The sequence below is a fragment of the Triticum dicoccoides genome, chromosome 2A (genome assembly GCF_002162155.2).
Source record: "Triticum dicoccoides isolate Atlit2015 ecotype Zavitan chromosome 2A, WEW_v2.0, whole genome shotgun sequence".
Classification (NCBI taxonomy): domain Eukaryota; kingdom Viridiplantae; phylum Streptophyta; class Magnoliopsida; order Poales; family Poaceae; genus Triticum; species Triticum dicoccoides.
The window spans coordinates 506,793,341-506,810,981 of NC_041382.1; positions in this window are offsets into that span (position 1 = coordinate 506,793,341).

The following is a 17,641-nucleotide window of genomic DNA, read 5'->3' on the forward strand; positions in this document are numbered from 1 at the left end:
AATGCAATGACAGATTAATGATATGCATTGTTATTTGAATAATACGTCGAAGCATACTGGTACAAGTAGTGCAATAAGCATAAAGTAGGACAATTCGAAATGTCCTATCCCAGGGCAAGCTACGCATAAATAGTGAAAAGCGGGTATATCAAGTATTACTAGAGACCACCTGGCGGTTCCCGTGTTCATCTTAGCTTCTTGCCGCCTTGGTTGGTGCTTCCGGAACGTGTCCGGCAATCATACTGCCAGAAAGGGCTTCCAAAGAGTTAGGCCCTGAAAGAGAAAAGGAATGTCAAAGGTATACATCCCCTAGTGTGGTTAAGCCATAATGCAGGGCGTGTCCTGATTGTGCCCCCGCCTATGTCCATGGTATTTTCAATGCGTAGTTATGTACGTGCGGCACGGATTTCGTCGCTTCACTGGGACTGGGGCGAGGGCCGGATTGCTAGGCGAGCTCTGATCGTGCCAGGCGATCCTGTTGCAGCTTGTTCCGGACTCGCTTGAAGGTGTCCGGGGGCTGTGACGCTGAATGAGTGGTCTGCCTGAACAGGCTGCTTTGTGCCTCTGCTACAAGGGCAGCAGTGTGCTCTTCCGTATGGAGCGAGCATTCTGTGTTTCCATTTACTGTTATGACCCCGCAAGGTCCTGGCATCTTGAGCTTGAGGTACGCGTAATGCGACACTACATTGAATTTTGCAAATGATGTCCGTCCGAGCAGTGCATGATAGCCACTGCGAAACGGGATGATGTCGAAGATTAATTCTTCGCTTCGGAAGTTATCCGGTGATCCAAAGACCACTTCCAGTGTGATTGAGTCTGTGCAATGGGCCTCTACACCTGGGATGACGCCTTTAAAGGTGGTTTTGCTGGATTTGATCCTCGAGGGATCGATACCCATTTTTTTGCATTGTATCCTAAAAAAGCAGGTTCAGGCTGATGCCGCCGTCCATAAGGACTCGGGTGAGGTGAAATCCGTCAATGATGGGGTCTAGGACCAGTGCGGCGGATCCGCCATGACGGATGCTAGTGGGGTGGTCCCTGCAATCGAAGGTGATCGGACAAGCAGACCATGGGTTGAACTTTGGGGCGACGGGCTCCATCGCATAGACGTCCCTTAGTACATGCTTCCGCTCCCTCTTGGGAATGTGGGTTGCATATATCATGTCCACCGTCTTCACTTGAGGGGGAAACCCCTTCTGTCCTCCTATGTTCGGCGGCCGGGGCTCCTCCTCGTCATTGCTATGCAGCCCCTTGTCCTTGTTCTCGGCATTTAACTTGTCGGCCTACTTGAACACCCAGCATTCTCTGTTGGTGTGATTGGCTGGCTTGTCGGGGGTGCCGTGGATTTGACACGAGCAATCCAGTATGCGATCCAAACTGGACGGAGCCGGAGTATTTCTTTTAAATGGCTTTTTCCGCTGACCGGATCTAGAGCCTCTGAATCCAGCATCGACTGTCGTATCTTCGGTGTTATCGCCGTTATTGCGGTGCTTTGGTCTATTACGATGCTGCCTACCGTTAACATCTTTGGTATCCGGGGTATCTGGATTCCTCGATGTGTTGTTGCTGCGAGCCAGCCAGCTGTCCTTGCCCGCGCAAAAGCGGGTCATGAGTGTCGTGAGGGCTGCCATAGATTTTGGCTTCTCCTGGCCGAGGTGGCGGGCAAGCCACTTGTCATGGATGTTATGCTTGAATGTCGCTAGAGCCTCTGCATCCGGACAGTCTACAATTTGATTTTTCTTAGTCAGGAACCGTGTCCAGAGTTGTCAGGCCGATTCCCCTGGCTGCTGTGTTATGTGGCTCAAGTCATCAGCATCCGGTGGCCGCACATAAGTGCCCTGGAAGTTGTCAAGAAATGCATCTTCCAGATCCTCCCAACTGCCAACGGAATCTGCTAGCAAGCTATTCAGCCAATGCCAAGCTGGTCCTTTGAGTTTTAGTGGGAGGTACTTGATGGCATGTAGATCATCGCCGCGAGCCATGTGGATGTGAAGGAGAAAATCCATCCATACAACAGGGTCTGTTGTGCCATCGTATGATTCGATATTTACGGGTTTGAAACCCTCCGGGAATTCATGATTCATAACTTCATTAGTGAAGCATAGGGGGTGTGTGGCACCTCTGTGCCGGGCTATATCTCGACATAGTTCGTATGAGTCTTGTCTGCTGTATTCGGCCCGGCCGGATTTACTCTTGGTGTATCTGACGCAACGATCATCGTCCCGTGTGGGCGCACGTGCCCGTGTCCCATATATTGACCTTGCGATTTTTGCCTTACTATCCAAGATGTCTTGCAGGTCCTCTTTGTTGCCCCGGGCCTTAGTATTTTTGACTGAGTGGTGACGGGGTGCGGTCTGAACTTTAGGCTGAAACACCTCTCTGGCTCGACCGCGTAGTGGCCGGTCAGCTGCATCATACATTGGTGAATGAGGTTTCAATGTTTCCTCCTCCAGGTGAGGTAGCAACCTGCACTTTGGGTAACTCTTGGACGGGCGCTCGAGTTCATGCTCCTCGGCCGCAAGGACTTCGGTCCACCTGTTTGCTAGCAAGTCTTGATCAGCTTGAAGCTGTTGCTGTTTTTTCCTTCAGGCTATTTGTCGTGGCCATAAGCCGGCACTTGAAGCGCTCTTGCTCGACGGGGTCCTCAGGCACGATAAATTCGTCGCCGAGGCTCGCCTCGTCTTCGGAGAGAGGCATGTAATTGTCCTCCTCCAGTTCTCCATCTGATGCCTGCTCTGGAGGGCTAGCTTGTTTGTCCTCTGGCTCTACACTGTGCTGGAGGGGAATGTTGTCTTCGATGCTATCCGGAGTGTTATTATGTCCAGTGCCGGTATCACTGCTCTTGCTGTGGCGGGACTTAGAGCGGCGCCGCTGACGTCGGCGCTTGGGTTGCTTCTTGGAGGGGTCATCCTCCGCTGTCTCATCGACATTGCCTTCTTTGGGGGTGTCCACCATGTATATATCATATGATGAGGTGGCGGTCCAACGCCCTGAGGGCAGTGGTTCCTGCTTGTCTCCGGCTTCGTCGTCCATACCGTCGAAGTCTTCGGAGTTGAAGTTGAGCATGTTGGTTAAGTCATCGAAAGTGGCTACTAAGTGGGTGGCGGGTGGGCAGCGAATTTCTTCGTCGTCCGCATCCCATTCTAGCCGGACATAGTTTGCCCAAGGTTCTTCCGACAGGGAGAGAGACCTTAATGAGTCTAGCACATCTCCGAAAGGTGAGTGCTGAAAGATATCCGCGGAGGTGAACTCCATGATCGGCGCCCAGTCGGACTCGACGGGCACGGATGTGAGCGGCTCGGAGTCCGTGGCCGGAGATGAATCCAGTGGTTCGGCGACACGGCTCTTGTAAGGGGTGAAGTCAGTATCCGGCTCTATCGCCACTGAGAGTGCATCCTCCATGGCGGGGTCCATCCCTCCGCTCTCGGATGGCGTGACTTGCTCCGTATTGATGGGTGGAGTAGTTGCGGATGCGATCTCCTGAACATTGTCCGACGGCAGAGTTACGTCATGCTCGTCGCGACTATGCGGCGCGTCCGACATGGGCTCGAATCCATCGAAGATCAAGTCTCCACGGATGTCGGTCGTGTAGTTCAAGTTTCCAAATCTGACCTGATGGCCAGGGGCGTAGCTCTCGATCTGCTCCAGATGGCCAAGCGAATTGGCCCGCAGTCCAAAGCCGCCGAATACGAAGATCTGTCCGGGGAGGAAAGCCTCACCCTGGACCGCATCGCTAGCGATGATTGAAGGAGCCATCAAGCCATATGGTGATGACACAATGGAACTCTCAATGAAAGCACCAATGTCGGTGTCAAAACCGGCGGATCTCGGGTAGGGGGTCCCAAACTGTGCGTCTAAGGCGGATGGTAACAGGAGGCAGGGGACACGATGTTTTACCTAGGTTCGGGCCCTCTTGATGGAGGTAATACCCTACGTCCTGCTTGATTGTTCTTGATGATATGAGTATTACAAGAGTTGATCTACCACGAGATCAAAGAGGCTAAACCCTAGAAGCTAGCCTATGGTATGATTGTACGTTGTCCTACGGACTAAAACCCTCCGGTTTATATAGGCACCGGAGGGGGCTAGGGTTACACAAGGTCGGTTACAAAGGAGGAGATATACATATCCGTATTGCCTAGCTTGCCTTCCACGCCAAGTAGAGCCCCATCTGGACACGGGACGAAGTCTTCAATCTCGTATCTTCATAGTCCAATAGTCCGGCCAAAGGATATAGTCCGGCTGTCCGGAGACCCCCTAATCCAGGACTCCCTCAGTGATCAAAGCATATGGTTTTATACAGACTTTTGGAGAAGCCTATATTTACAAGAAAGTTAGTGGGAGCTCTGTAGAATTTCTAATATTATATGTGGATGACATATTGTTGACTGGAAATGATATAGAATTTCTGGATAGCATAAAAGGATACTTGAATAAGAGTTTTTCAATGAAAGACCTCGGTGAAGCTGCTTATATATGGGGCATCAAGATTTATAGAGATAGATCAAGACGCTTAATTGGACTTTCACAAAGCACATACCTTGATAAAGTTTTGAAGAAGTTCAAAATGGATCAAGCTAAGAAAGGGTTCTTGCTTGTCTTACAAGGTGTGAAGTTGAGTAAGACTCAATGCCCGACCACTGCAAAAGATAGAGATAAAATGAAAAGTGTTCCCTATGCTTCATCCATAGGCTCTATCATGTATGCAATGTTGTGTACCAGACCTGATGTGTGCCTTTCTATTAGTCTAGCAGGGAGGTACCAAAGTAATCCAGGAGTGGATCACTGGACAGCGGTCAAGAACATCCTGAAATACCTGAAAAAGACTAAGGATATGTTTATCGTTTATGGAGGTGACAAAGAGCTCATCGTAAATGGTTACATTGATGCAAGCTTTGACACTGATCCGGACGATTCTAAATCGTAAACCGGATACGTGTTTATATTGAACGATGAAGCTGTCAGTTAGAGCAGTTCTAAAAAAAGCGTCATGGCAGGATCTACGTGTGAAGCGGAGTACATAGCTTCTTCAGAAGCAGCAAATGAAGGTGTCTGGATGAAAGAGTTCATATCTGATCTAGGTTTCATACCTAGTGCATCGGGTCCAATGAAAATCTTTTGTGACAATACTGGTGCAATTGCCTTGGCAAAGGAATCCAGATTTCACAAGAGAACGAGGCACATCAAGAGACACTTCAATTCCATCTGGGATCAAATCCAGGTGGGAGACATAGATATATGCAAGATACATACGGATCTAAATGTTGCAGACCCGCTGACTAAGCCTCTTCCACGAGCAAAACATGATCAACACCAAGACTCCATGGGTGTTAGAATCATTACTGTGTAATCTAGATTATTAACTCTAGTGCAAGTGGGAGACTAAAGGAAATATGCCCTAGAGGCAATAATAAAGTTATTATTTATTTCCTAATATCATGATAAATGTTTATTATTCATGCTAGAATTGTATTGACCAGAAACATAATACTTGTGTGAATACATAGACAAACATAGTGTCACTAGTATGCCTCTGTTTGACTAGCTCGTTAATCAAAGATGGTTATGTTTCCTAACCATAGACATGAGTTGTCATTTGATAAATGGGATCACATCATTAGGAGAATGATGTGATTGACTTGACCCATTCCGTTAGCTTAGCACCTAATCATTTAGTTTACTGCTATTCCTTTCTTCATGACTTATACATGTTCCTATGACTATGAGATTATGCAACTCCTGATTACCGGAGGAACACTTTGTGTGCTACCAAACGTCACAATGTAACTGGGTGATTATAAAGGTACTCTACAGGTGTCTCCGATGGTACTTGTTGAGTTGGCATAGATCGAGATTAGGATTTGTCACTCCGATTGTCGAAGAGGTATCTCTGGGCCCTCTCGGTAATGCACATCATAATAAGCCTTGCAAGCAATGTGACTAATAACTTAGTTACGAAATGATGCATTACAGAACGAGTAAAGAGACTTGCCAGTAACGAGATTGAGCTAGGTATTGGGATACTGATAATCCACAAGAATAGGGGATCGCAACAGTTTTCGAGGGTAGTGTATTCAACCCAAATTTATTGATTCGACACAAGGGGAGCCAAAGAATATTCTCAAGTATTAGCGGCTGAGTTGTCAATTCAACCACACCTGGAAACTTAATATCTGCAGCAAAGTGTTTAGTAGCAAAGTAATATGATAGTAGTGGTAACGGTAGCAAAAGGTAATGATAGCAAAAGTAATGTTTTTGGTATTTTGTAGTGATGATAGCAATAGCAACGGAAAATTAAATAAGCGAATAACAATATATGGAAAGCTCGTAGGCAATGGATCGGTGATGGAGAATTATGCCGGATGCGGTTCATCATGTAACAATCATAACATAGGGTGACACAAAACTAGCTTCAATTCATCAATGTAATGTAGGCATGTATTCCGAATATAGTCATACGTGCTTATGGAAAAGAACTTGCATGACATCTTTTGTCCTACCCTCCCGTCGCAGCGGGGTCCTAATGGAAACTAAGGGATATTGAGGCCTCCTTTTAATAGAGTACCGGACCAAAGCATTAACACATAGTGAATACATGAACTCCTCAAACTACAGTCATCACCGGTAAGTATCCTGATTATTGTCACTTCGGGGTTAACGGATCATAACACATAATAGGTGACTATAGACTTGCAAGATAGGATCAAGAACTCTCATATATTGATGAAAACATAATAGGTTCAGATCTGAAATCATGGCACTCGGGCCCTAGTGACAAGCGTTAAGCATAGCAAAGTCATAGCAACATCAATCTCAGAACATAGTGGATACTAGGGATCAAACCCTAACAAAACTAACTCGATTACATGATAAATCTCATCCAACCCATCACCGTCCAGCAAGACTACGATGGAATTACTCACGCACGGCGGTGAGCATCATGAAATTGGTGATGGAGGATGGTTGATGATGACGATGGCGGCGGATTCCCCTCTCCGGAGCCCCGAACGGACTCCAGATCAGCCCTCCCGAGAGGTTTTAGGGCTTGGCGGCGGCTCCGTATCGTAAAACGTGATGATTTCTTCACTCTGATTTTTTTTCTCCTCAAAACCAAATATATAGAGTTGGAGTTGAGGTCGGAGGAGCTCCAGGGGGCCCACGAGGTAGGGGCGCGCCCCCCACCCTCGTGGACAGGTGGTGGGCCCCCTGGCCTTCATCTTTTGCAAGGATTTTTTATTATTTCCGAATAGATGTTTCGTGAAGTTTCAGGTCATTCCGAGAACTTATGTTTTTGCACATAAATAACACCATAGGAATTCTGCTGAAATAGCGTCAGTCCGGGTTAGTTCCATTCAAATCATGCAAGTTAGAGTCCAAAACAAGGGCAAAAGTGTTTGGAAAAGTAGATATGTCGGAGACGTATCAACCCCCCAAGCTTAAACCTTTGCTTGTCCTCAAGCAATTTAGTTGATAAACTGAAAGTGATAAAGAAAAACTTCTACAAACTCTATTTGCTCTTGTTGTTCTAAATATGTAGAGCCAGCATTCAAGTTTTCAGCAAAGATTATGACTAACCACATTCACAATAACGCTTAGGTCTCAAGTTTACTCATATCAATGGCATAATCAAGTAGCGAGCAATAATAATAAATCTCGGATGACAACACTTTCTCAAAACAATCATAATATGATATAACAAGATGGTATCTCGCTAGCCCTTTCTGAGACCGCAAAACATAAATGCAGAGCACCTTTAAAGATCAAGGACTGACTAGACATTGTAATTCATGGTAAAAGAGATCCAGTCAAGTCATACTCAATGTAAACTAACAGTAATGAATGCAAATGACAGTGGTGCTCTCCAACTGGTGCTTTTCAATAAGATGATGACTCAACATGAAAGTAAATAGATAGGCCCTTCGCAGAGGGAAGCAGGGATTTGTAGAGGTGACAGAACTCGGTTTTGAAATAGAGGTGAATAATATTTTGAGCGGTATACTTTCATTGTCAACATAACAACCAAGAGATGGCAATATCTTCCATGCTACACACATTATAGGCGGTTCCCAAACAGAATGGTAAAGTTTATACTCCCCCTTCCACCAACAAGCATCAAGCCATGGCTTGCTCGAAACAACGAGTGCCTCCAACTAACAAGAGTCCCAGGGGGAGTTTTGTTTGCAATTATTTTGATTTGATTTGCATAAAGCATGGGACTGGGCATCCCGGTGACCAGCCACTTTCTCGTGAGTGAGGAGCGGAGTCCACTCCTCTCGAGAATAACCCGCCTAACATGGAAGATACAAACAGCTCTAGTTGATACATGAGCTATTCGAGCATACAAAACAGGATATTTATTTGAAGGTTTAGAGTTTGGCACATACAAATTTACTTGGAACGGAAGGTAGATACCGTATATAGGTAGGTATGGTGGACTCATATGGAATAACTTTGGGGTTTATGGAGTTGGATGCACAAGCAGTATTCCCGCTTAGTACAGGTGAAGGCTAGAAAAAGACTGGGAAGCGACCAGCTAGAGAGCGACAACAGTCATGAACATGCATTAAAATTAATCAACACCGAATGCAAGCATGAGTAGGATATAATCCGCCATGAACATAAATATCGTGAAGGCTATGTTGATTTTGTTTCAACTACATTTGTGAACATGCGCCAAGTCAAGTCACTTAAATCATTCAAAGCAGGATACCACCCTATCATACCACATCAGAACCATTTTGATAGCATGTTGGCACGCAAGGTAAACCATTATAAGCTCCTAGCTAATCAAGCATGGCACAAGAAACTATGATCTCTAGTTTTCATTGCAAACATGTTTATTCATAATAGGCCGAATCAGGAACGATGAACTAATCATATTTACAAAAACAAGAGAGGTCGAGTTCATACCAGCTTTTCTCATCTCAATAAGTTCATCATATATCGTCATAATTGCCTTTCACTTGCACGACCGAATGATGTGAATAATAATAATAGTGCGCGTGCATTGGACTAAGCTGGAATCTGCAAGCATTCAATAAACAGGAGAAGACAAGGCAATATGGGCTCTTTTGTCAGATCAACAATAATGCATATAAGAGCCACTTCAACAATTTAATTATGGTCTTCTCCTGTCGACCCCCAAAGAAAAGAAAAGAAATAAAACTATTTACACGGGAAAGCTCCCAACAAGCAAAAGAAGAACATGAAATATTTTTGGGTTTTCTTTTTAATTACTACTACAAGCATGGAAATTAAAACTAGCTAAAAGCTACAACTATTTTTTTGTTTTTTCTTCAGGTTTATTAAACACACAAGAAGAAAGCATAAAAAGGAATAAACTAGCATGGATGATACAATGAAAAAGTATGAGCACCGACATCTAGCAATGAGTGTGTGAGCATGAATATAATGTCGGTGGGAAGTACGTACTCCCCCAAGCTTAGGCTTTTGGCCTAAGTTGGTCTATGGCCACGGTTAGCCTGGCGGATATCCATAGTAATAGTTGGGGTCGTACTGCGATGAAGAAGACTCTGATTGCCACTGATTGGCAATCATCTCCGGATCCCAATGGTAATTAGACTGTCGTGGAGGATCAACTTGTGGTTCCGACTCTGGCTCTATGGCTGATGTAGGGTTCCGGTAGGCGTGAATAGCCTCTAACGGAACAAGGTACTGGCCTGAAGATAAATCAAACAAGGAAGGAGCAGGTAGGGTAATAGTCTCAGGATGATGTTTATGAAAGAACAATTTGTATTTAAGCTCCCCTTCCCTATTCTTAACAATAAAATCGTGTGCTACCATACTCTTGTAATCTAAGTAAACACGAGGCAGCAATTTTTCTTCCTTCTCATAATGCCTAATAGGTATGTTAAAATGTGCAGCTAGGCGTGAAGCATAGATACCTCCAAAGATGGGGCCCTTTGTACGGTTCAGACTTAACCGTTTAGAAATAATACCGCCCATACTAACAGAGTTATCACTGAATAAACCGTGGAATAAAATAATAATATCAAGAACACTAAGGTTTCCACAGTTTCCACGACCAATTAAGCAACGACTAGCAAATATTGCAAAGTAGCGTAAAACAGGAAAATGTATGCTAGTGATTCGTGCATCGGAAACCTTCCTCGTTTACCCTACAGTGATGGTATCAATAAACCCATCCACATCCTCACGATGTGGTTCCTCTGTCGTGCCCTCGAAAGGGACAAAACAAACCCGACAAAAATCATAAAGTGACATCTCCTTATGCTCATCATATAAATAAAACTCCACCGTAGGTGGTGAGCTCCTAGAATGGAAATGAAAGTTTTGCACAAAGATATTTGTGAGTAAGAGATACTGGTCGCGTTGGTCATGGAGGAAAGCAGCGAGGCCTGCATTCTCAGCCAATTCATAAAAATCTTCATAAATCCCGGCTGCTCTCAAGAAATCATCGGAAGGCCATTCACACGACCGAACCTCTACGGTGCGAGGCGGATTATATTTGGGCTTCTGTGCCTTTTCCTTCGAGCTTCGGCTCGATGAGCCCCTCAAAAATCTCTTCATTATTTTCTGGAAAATTCTGAAATTTTTAGTAACTTCAAAATAAAAGTGAACAAAGCTCAACAAAATTGGTAGCAACTACTCCTACAAGTGCTTCGAGCCTATATCATGCATCAAAACTACTTGGGACCATATAAATTTGACATGCAAGCTCAAGAATAGGGTCACCTAGGCAGCACAAATTTGCAATGAATAAAGCACTAGAACAAAAACTAATTAGACCAATGGAGGAGTCACATACCAAGGAACAATCTCCCCAAGCAGTTTTGCGAGAGGTTCTTTGAGCAAGGAGATCAAAAATGGCAGCAAAATGAGCTTGGACTCGGGTTTGAGCTGAATATTCATGTTTGTGGGAGGAAGAAGTGTGTGGGTGCAGGAATAAGTGGAGGAGGTCCACCATGGGCCCACGAGGCAGGGGGCGCGCCCTTGACCCTCGTGGCCAGGTGCCAGCCCCTCCTACTGTGTTCCTAGTGCCAAATATTTTCAAATATTCCAGAAAAAATCATATTTAAATTTCAGAGCATTTGGAGAACTTTTATTTTGAGGGTATTTTTATATTGCATGGATAAATCAGATAGCAGACAGAAAAATACTATTTTTACTTTATTTAATATAAATAACAGAAAGTAAAAGGAGGGTACAGAAGGTTGTGCCTTCTAGTTTCATCCATCTCATGCTCATCAAAAGAAATCCACTAACAAGGTTGATCAAGTCTTGTTAACGAACGCATTCCGAATAACATGGAACGAGAGCAATTTCGAATAACACTATGTTACCTCAACGGGGATATGCACATCCCCAATAACAAGAATATCATATTTCTTCTTGACAGTAGGAAAAGGAAATTCAAAATCTCCAAATATAATCGATGGAATTTTTCCAATAGAGTTGATACTATGAACTTGAGGTTGTTTCCTCGGAAAGTGTACCGTATGCTCATTACCATTAACATGAAAAGTGATATTGCCTTTGGTGCAATCAATAACAGCCCATGTAGTATTCAAAAAGGGTCTTCCAAGAATAATAGACATACTATCGTCCTCGGGATATCAAGAATAACAAAGTCCGTTAAAATAGTAACGTTTGCAACTACAACAGGCACATCCTCACAAATACCAACAGGTATAGCAGTTGATTTATCAGCCATTTGCAAAGATATTTCAGTAGGTGCCAACTTATTCAAATAAAGTCTATGGTATAAAGAGAGAGGCATAACACTAGCACCGGCTCCAAGATCACATAAAGCAGTTTTAACATAGTTTCTTTTAATGGAGCATGGTATAGTGGGTACTCCTGGATCTCCTAGTTTCTTAGGTATTCCACCTTTAAAAGTATAATTAGCAAGCATGGTGGAAATTTCAGCTTCCGGTATCTTTCTCTTATTTGTAACAATATCTTTCATGTACTTAGCATAAGGATTCATTTTAAGCATATCAGTTAATCTCATACGCAAAAAGATAGGTCTAATCATTTCAGCAAAGCGCTCAAAATCCTCATCATCCTTTTTCTTGGATCGTTTGGGAGGAAAAGGCATGGGTTTTTAAACCCAAGGCTCTCTTTCCTTGCCGTGTTTCCTAGAAACAAAGTCTTTCTTATCATAACGTTGATTCTTTGATTGTGGGTTATCGAGATCAGCAGCAGGTTCAATTTCTATATCATTATCATTACTAGGTTGAGCATCATCAGGAACATTATCATTAACATTATCACTAGTTTCAGGTTCATTACCAGATCATGTTTCAGCATCAGAGATAGAAATATCATTTGGATTCTCAGGTGTTTCAATAACAGGTTCACTAGAAGCATGCAAAGTCCTATCATTTTTCTTTTTCTTCCTTTTAGAAGGACTAGGTGCATCTATATTATTTCTCTAAGAATCTTGCTCAATTCTCTTAGGGTGGCCTTAAGGATACAAAGGTTCCTGAGTCATTCTACCACCTCTAGTCATAACTCTAACAGTGTTATCATTATTCTTACTATTCAATTCATTGAGCAAATCATTTTGAGCTTTAAGTACTTGTTCTACTTGAGTGGTAACCATAGAAGCATGTTTACTAATAAGTTTAAGTTCACCTTTGACATTAGCCATATAATCACCCAAGTGTTCAAGCATATTTGAATTGTATTTCAATTGTCTACCAAAATAAGCATTGAAGTCTTCTTTCTTAACCATAAATTTGTCAAACTCATCTAAGCATGGGCTAGCAAACTTAGTAAATGGGATTTCAGCTTTATCATATCTATAGAGAGAATTTACCTTTACTACCTGTGCTGGGTTATCAAGACCATGTGTTTCTTCAATAGGTAATGGATTAAGATCATATGTTTCTTCAACAGGCGGTAAATTAAGACCGTGTATTTCTTCAATAGGAGGTAAATTCTTAACATCTTCAGTGTTAATACCTTTTTCTTTCATAGATTTCTTTGCCTCTTGCATATCTTCAGAACTGAGAAATAGAATACCCCTCTTCATCGGAGTTGGTTTAGGAATAGGCTCAGGAGATGGCTCAGGAAGTGTCCAATTATTTTCATTTGTCAATATATTATTCAATAGAATTTCAGCTTCATCCGGCGTTCTTTCCTTGAAAATAGAACCAGCACAACTATCCAGGTAATCTCTGGAAGCATCGGTTAGTCCATTATAAAAGATATCAAGTATTTCATTTTTCTCAAGAGGATGATCAGGCAAAGCATTAAGTAACTTGAGAAGCCTCCCCCAAGCTTGTAGGAGACTCTCTTCTTCAATTTGCACAAAATTATATATATCCCTTAAAGCATCTTGTTTCTTATGAGTAGGGAAATATTTAGCAGAGAAGTAATAAATCATATCCTGGGGACTATGCACACAACCAGGATCAAGAGAATTAAACCATATCTTAGCATCACCCTTTAATGAGAACGGAAATATTTTAAGGATATAAAAGTAGCGAGATTTCTCATCATTAGTGAACAAGGTGGCTATATCATTTAATTTAGTAAGATGTGCCACAATAGTTTCAGATTCATAGCCATGAAAAGGATCAGATTCAACCAAAGTAATTATATCAGGATCAACAGAGAATTCATAATCCTTATCAGTAACACAGATAGGTGAAGTAGCAAAAGTAGGGTCACGTTTCGTTCTAGCATTAAGGGATTGCTGCTTCCATTTAGCTAATAACCTCTTTAGCAATTTAGATCATATCTATCTTTGCAAGAAAAAATAGCTTTAGCAATTTCTTCATCCATAACATAGCCCTCATGCACAACAGGCAATTCATATTTATTAGGGGGAGAGTCCTCATCATCACTATCTTCAATATTATCAGTTTCAATAATTTCATTCTCTCTAACCCTAGCAAGTTGTTCATCAAGAAATTCACCAAGTGGCACAGTAGTATCAAGCGTAGAAGTAGTTTCATCATAAGTATCATGCATAGCAGAAGTGGCATCATCAATAACATGCGACATATCAGAACGAATAGGAGAAGCAGGTTTAGGTCTCACAAGCTTACTCAAAACAGAAGGTGAATCAAGTGCATAGCTAAATGGTAGTTCCTTACCTCCCCTCGTAGTTGAGGGATAAATCTTGGTTTTTGGATCTCTCAAGTTCTTCATAATGATAAGTAGATATAAATCCCAAGTGACTCAAAGAATATAGCTATGCTTCCCTAGCAACGGCGCCAGAAAATAGTCTTGATAACCCACAAGTATAGGGGATCGCAACAGTTTTCAGTATTCAACCCAAATTTATTGATTCGTGTGATGCCCCGATTTGACTGTACACTAATCATACACGCAAACGTGTACGATCACGATCAGGGGCTCACGGGAAGATATCACAACACAACTCTACAAATAAAAATAAGTCATACAAGCATCATATTATAAGCCAGGGGCCTCGAGGGCTCGAATACAAGAGCTCGATCATAGACGAGTCAGCGGAAGCAACAATATCTGAGTACAGACATAAGTTAAACAAGTTTGCCTTAAGAAGGCTAGCACAAACTAGGATACAGATCGAAAGAGGCGCAGGCCTCCTGCCTGGGATCCTGCTAAACTACTCCTGGTCGTCGTCAGCGGGCTGCACGTAGTAGTAGGCACCTCCCGAGTAGTAGTAGTCGTCGTCGATGGTGGCGGCTGGCTCCTGGACTCCAATGTCTGGTCGCAGCAATCGGATATAGGAAAGGGGAAAAAGGGGGAGAAAAGCAACCGTGAGTACTCATCCAAAGTACTCGCAAGCAAGGAGCTACACTACATATGTATGCATTGGTATCAAATGGAATAAGGCTATCATATGTGGACTGAACTACAAAATGCCGGAATAAGAGGGGGATAGCTAGTCCTTATCAAAGACTACGCTTTTGGCCGCCTCCATCTTGTAGCATGTAGAAGAGAGCAGAAGGTAAGATCACCAAGTAGCATCGCATAGCATAACCCTAACCGATGATCCTCTCCTCGTCGCCCTGTTAGAGAGCGACCACCGGTTGTATCTGGCACTTGGAAGGGTGTGTTTTATTAAGTATCCGGTTCTAGTTGTCATAAGGTCAAGGTACAACTCCAAGTCGTCCTGTTACCGAAGATCACGGCTATTCGAATAGATTAACTTCCCTGCAGGGGTGCACCACATAACCCAACACGCTGGATCCCATTTGGCCGGACACACTTTCCTGGGTCATGCCCAGCCTCGAAAGGTCAACACATCGCAGCCCTACCTAGGCACAACAGAGAGGTCAGCACGCCGGTCTAAATCCTATGGCGCAGGGGTCTGTGCCCATCGCCCATTGCACACCTGCATGTTGCGAGGGCGGCCGGAAGTAGAACTAGCCCCCTTAATACAAGAGCAGGCTTACGTTCCAATCCGGCGCACGCCGCTCAGTCGCTGACGTCACGAAGGCTTCGGCTGATACCACGATGTCGAGTGCCCATAACTGTCCTCGGGTAGATGGTTAGTGCGTATAGGCCAGTGGCCAGACTCAGATCAAATACCAAGATCTCGTTAAACGTGTTATCTTGAAATAACCGCGAACACCGACCAGGGCCAGGCCCACCTCTCTCCTAGGTGGTATCAACCTGCCCTGTCGTTTTGCCACAAAGATCCACACAGAGGGCTGTCGGGAAAGTATGGCCTTCCAGCCCCCAATTCGTGAATCAACCACGGGTACTCCTCGAGACAACCCGACTTTAGTCATCACATGTATCATGTATAAAGCATATAGTATATACCCGTGATCACCTCCCGAGTGATCACGGCCCGATAGTATAGCATGGCAGACGAACAAGAATGTATGGCCACTGATGATAAACTAGCATCCTATACTAAGTATTAGGATTGCAGGTAAAGGTAACAACAGTAGTAGCAAGGACAGGCTATGCATCAGGATAGGATTAACGGAAAGCAGTAACATGCTACACTACTCTAATGCAAGAAGTAGAGAGAAGAGTAGGCGATATCTGGTGATCAAAGGGGGGCTTGCCTGGTTGCTCTGGCAAGAGAGGGATCATCAACACCATAGTCGAACTGGGGGTCGCCGACAGTCTCGGGGTCTACCGGAAAGAAGTAACAAAGGGGGAACACAATAAATAACAGAGCAATCAAAACAACACAAGGCATAACATAGCAATACGCGGTGCTAGGTGTGCCCTAACGCGGTGCTAGGTGATACCGGGAAAGGGGGAAAACATCCGGGAAAGGATTCCCGGTGTTTCGGGTTTTCGGACAGATGAACCGGAGGGAGAAAGTTGCGTGTTCGCTATGCTAGGGATGCGTGGCGGATGAACGGGCTGCATATCCGGGTTCATCTCGTCGTTCTAAGCAACTTTCATGTACAAAGTTTTTCCATCCGAGCTACGGTTTATTTTATATTAATTTTTAAAGTTTTAATTCCTTTTCTAAAATTATCAGATTATTTTTAATTCGAAATAAATGTGAATTGCTAGGTGCACCCAGCTCTGGGTACACACAAGTGTACCAGAGGGGCTGACATGTGGGTCCAAGGGGTACCAGTTGACCAGTCAAACTTTGACTGGTCAACAGGGGGTGGGGCCCCCTTGTCATACACTATTAACTAATTAACCAAATTAAAAAGTTTAATTAACAAATTAGTTAGGTTAGATAATTAATTAAGTTACTTGAGCAGGATTAATTAAGCTAATTAATTTAGTTAATTAATTAATTTTTTTATTACTATTTTATTATTATTATTTATCTCCTTTTCTTTTTAAGAAAAATCATTCTAGGGGCTAGGCCCCACATGTCATTGGCCTAGGGGGGGCCTTGCGGGCGCGGGCACTAGGGTGGGCGCTTGCCCGCAGGAGGTGCGGCGGGGCGAGGCCACCGGGCGACGGCCAGCGTGCACGGATGGGCGCCGGCGAGGCCACGGCAGGGCGGGGCCGTAGCGAAGCGGCCGGGTGCCGAAGGAGGACGTCGGGGCCGTGGAGGGTGCGGCCGGACCACCGTGGGGGGGGGGCTCGGCGAGCAGTGGTGCTGCTGGGCGGCGGAGGTGGCTGTAGCAGAGCTGCGCGGTTGCGGGCGCGCACGTGTGAGGAAGACCAGGGCGGCGAGGTGTACAGGGGGATGGGGGTGCGCGCGGCACGAGCAAAAGGCGGGCACGGCGCACTAGCAGCAGCGGAGGCGAGGCGCAACGGCGACATGGGTGTGCGCGCGCGGGCGTAGTGCAGCAGCAGCAGCAAGCAGTGGCGCACGGGAGCAGCACGTGAAGTAGCGCAGCAGCGAGCGGGGTCGCGTGGGCGCGCGCGGACAACCGCCAGGCGAGGCGAGCGGCGGGTCAGCGCACGGTGGCGCGAAACGCGTCCGCGGTGAGCGCGTGCGGTCGACGCGATCGCGAGCAACGCGCGAACGGGGAGAGAGGTGAGGGCGAGACCCTCACCGAGTAGTGTATGGGAGTGGCAGTGGGGGGTCGCGGAGGAGGACGAAGACGACAGGCGGCAGTGTCACCGGCGATGGGAGGCGGCGGAGGGCGGCGCCGTTCGGGGAAGATACCGGCGTCGGGGTCGAGCGGCTCCGGGCTCGGGGCGGTCTAGCTGGGAGGAGGACGAGCAGGCGACGACGATGATGGGCAGTACGACGAGGAAGGGGTGTCGGCGAGGTGGT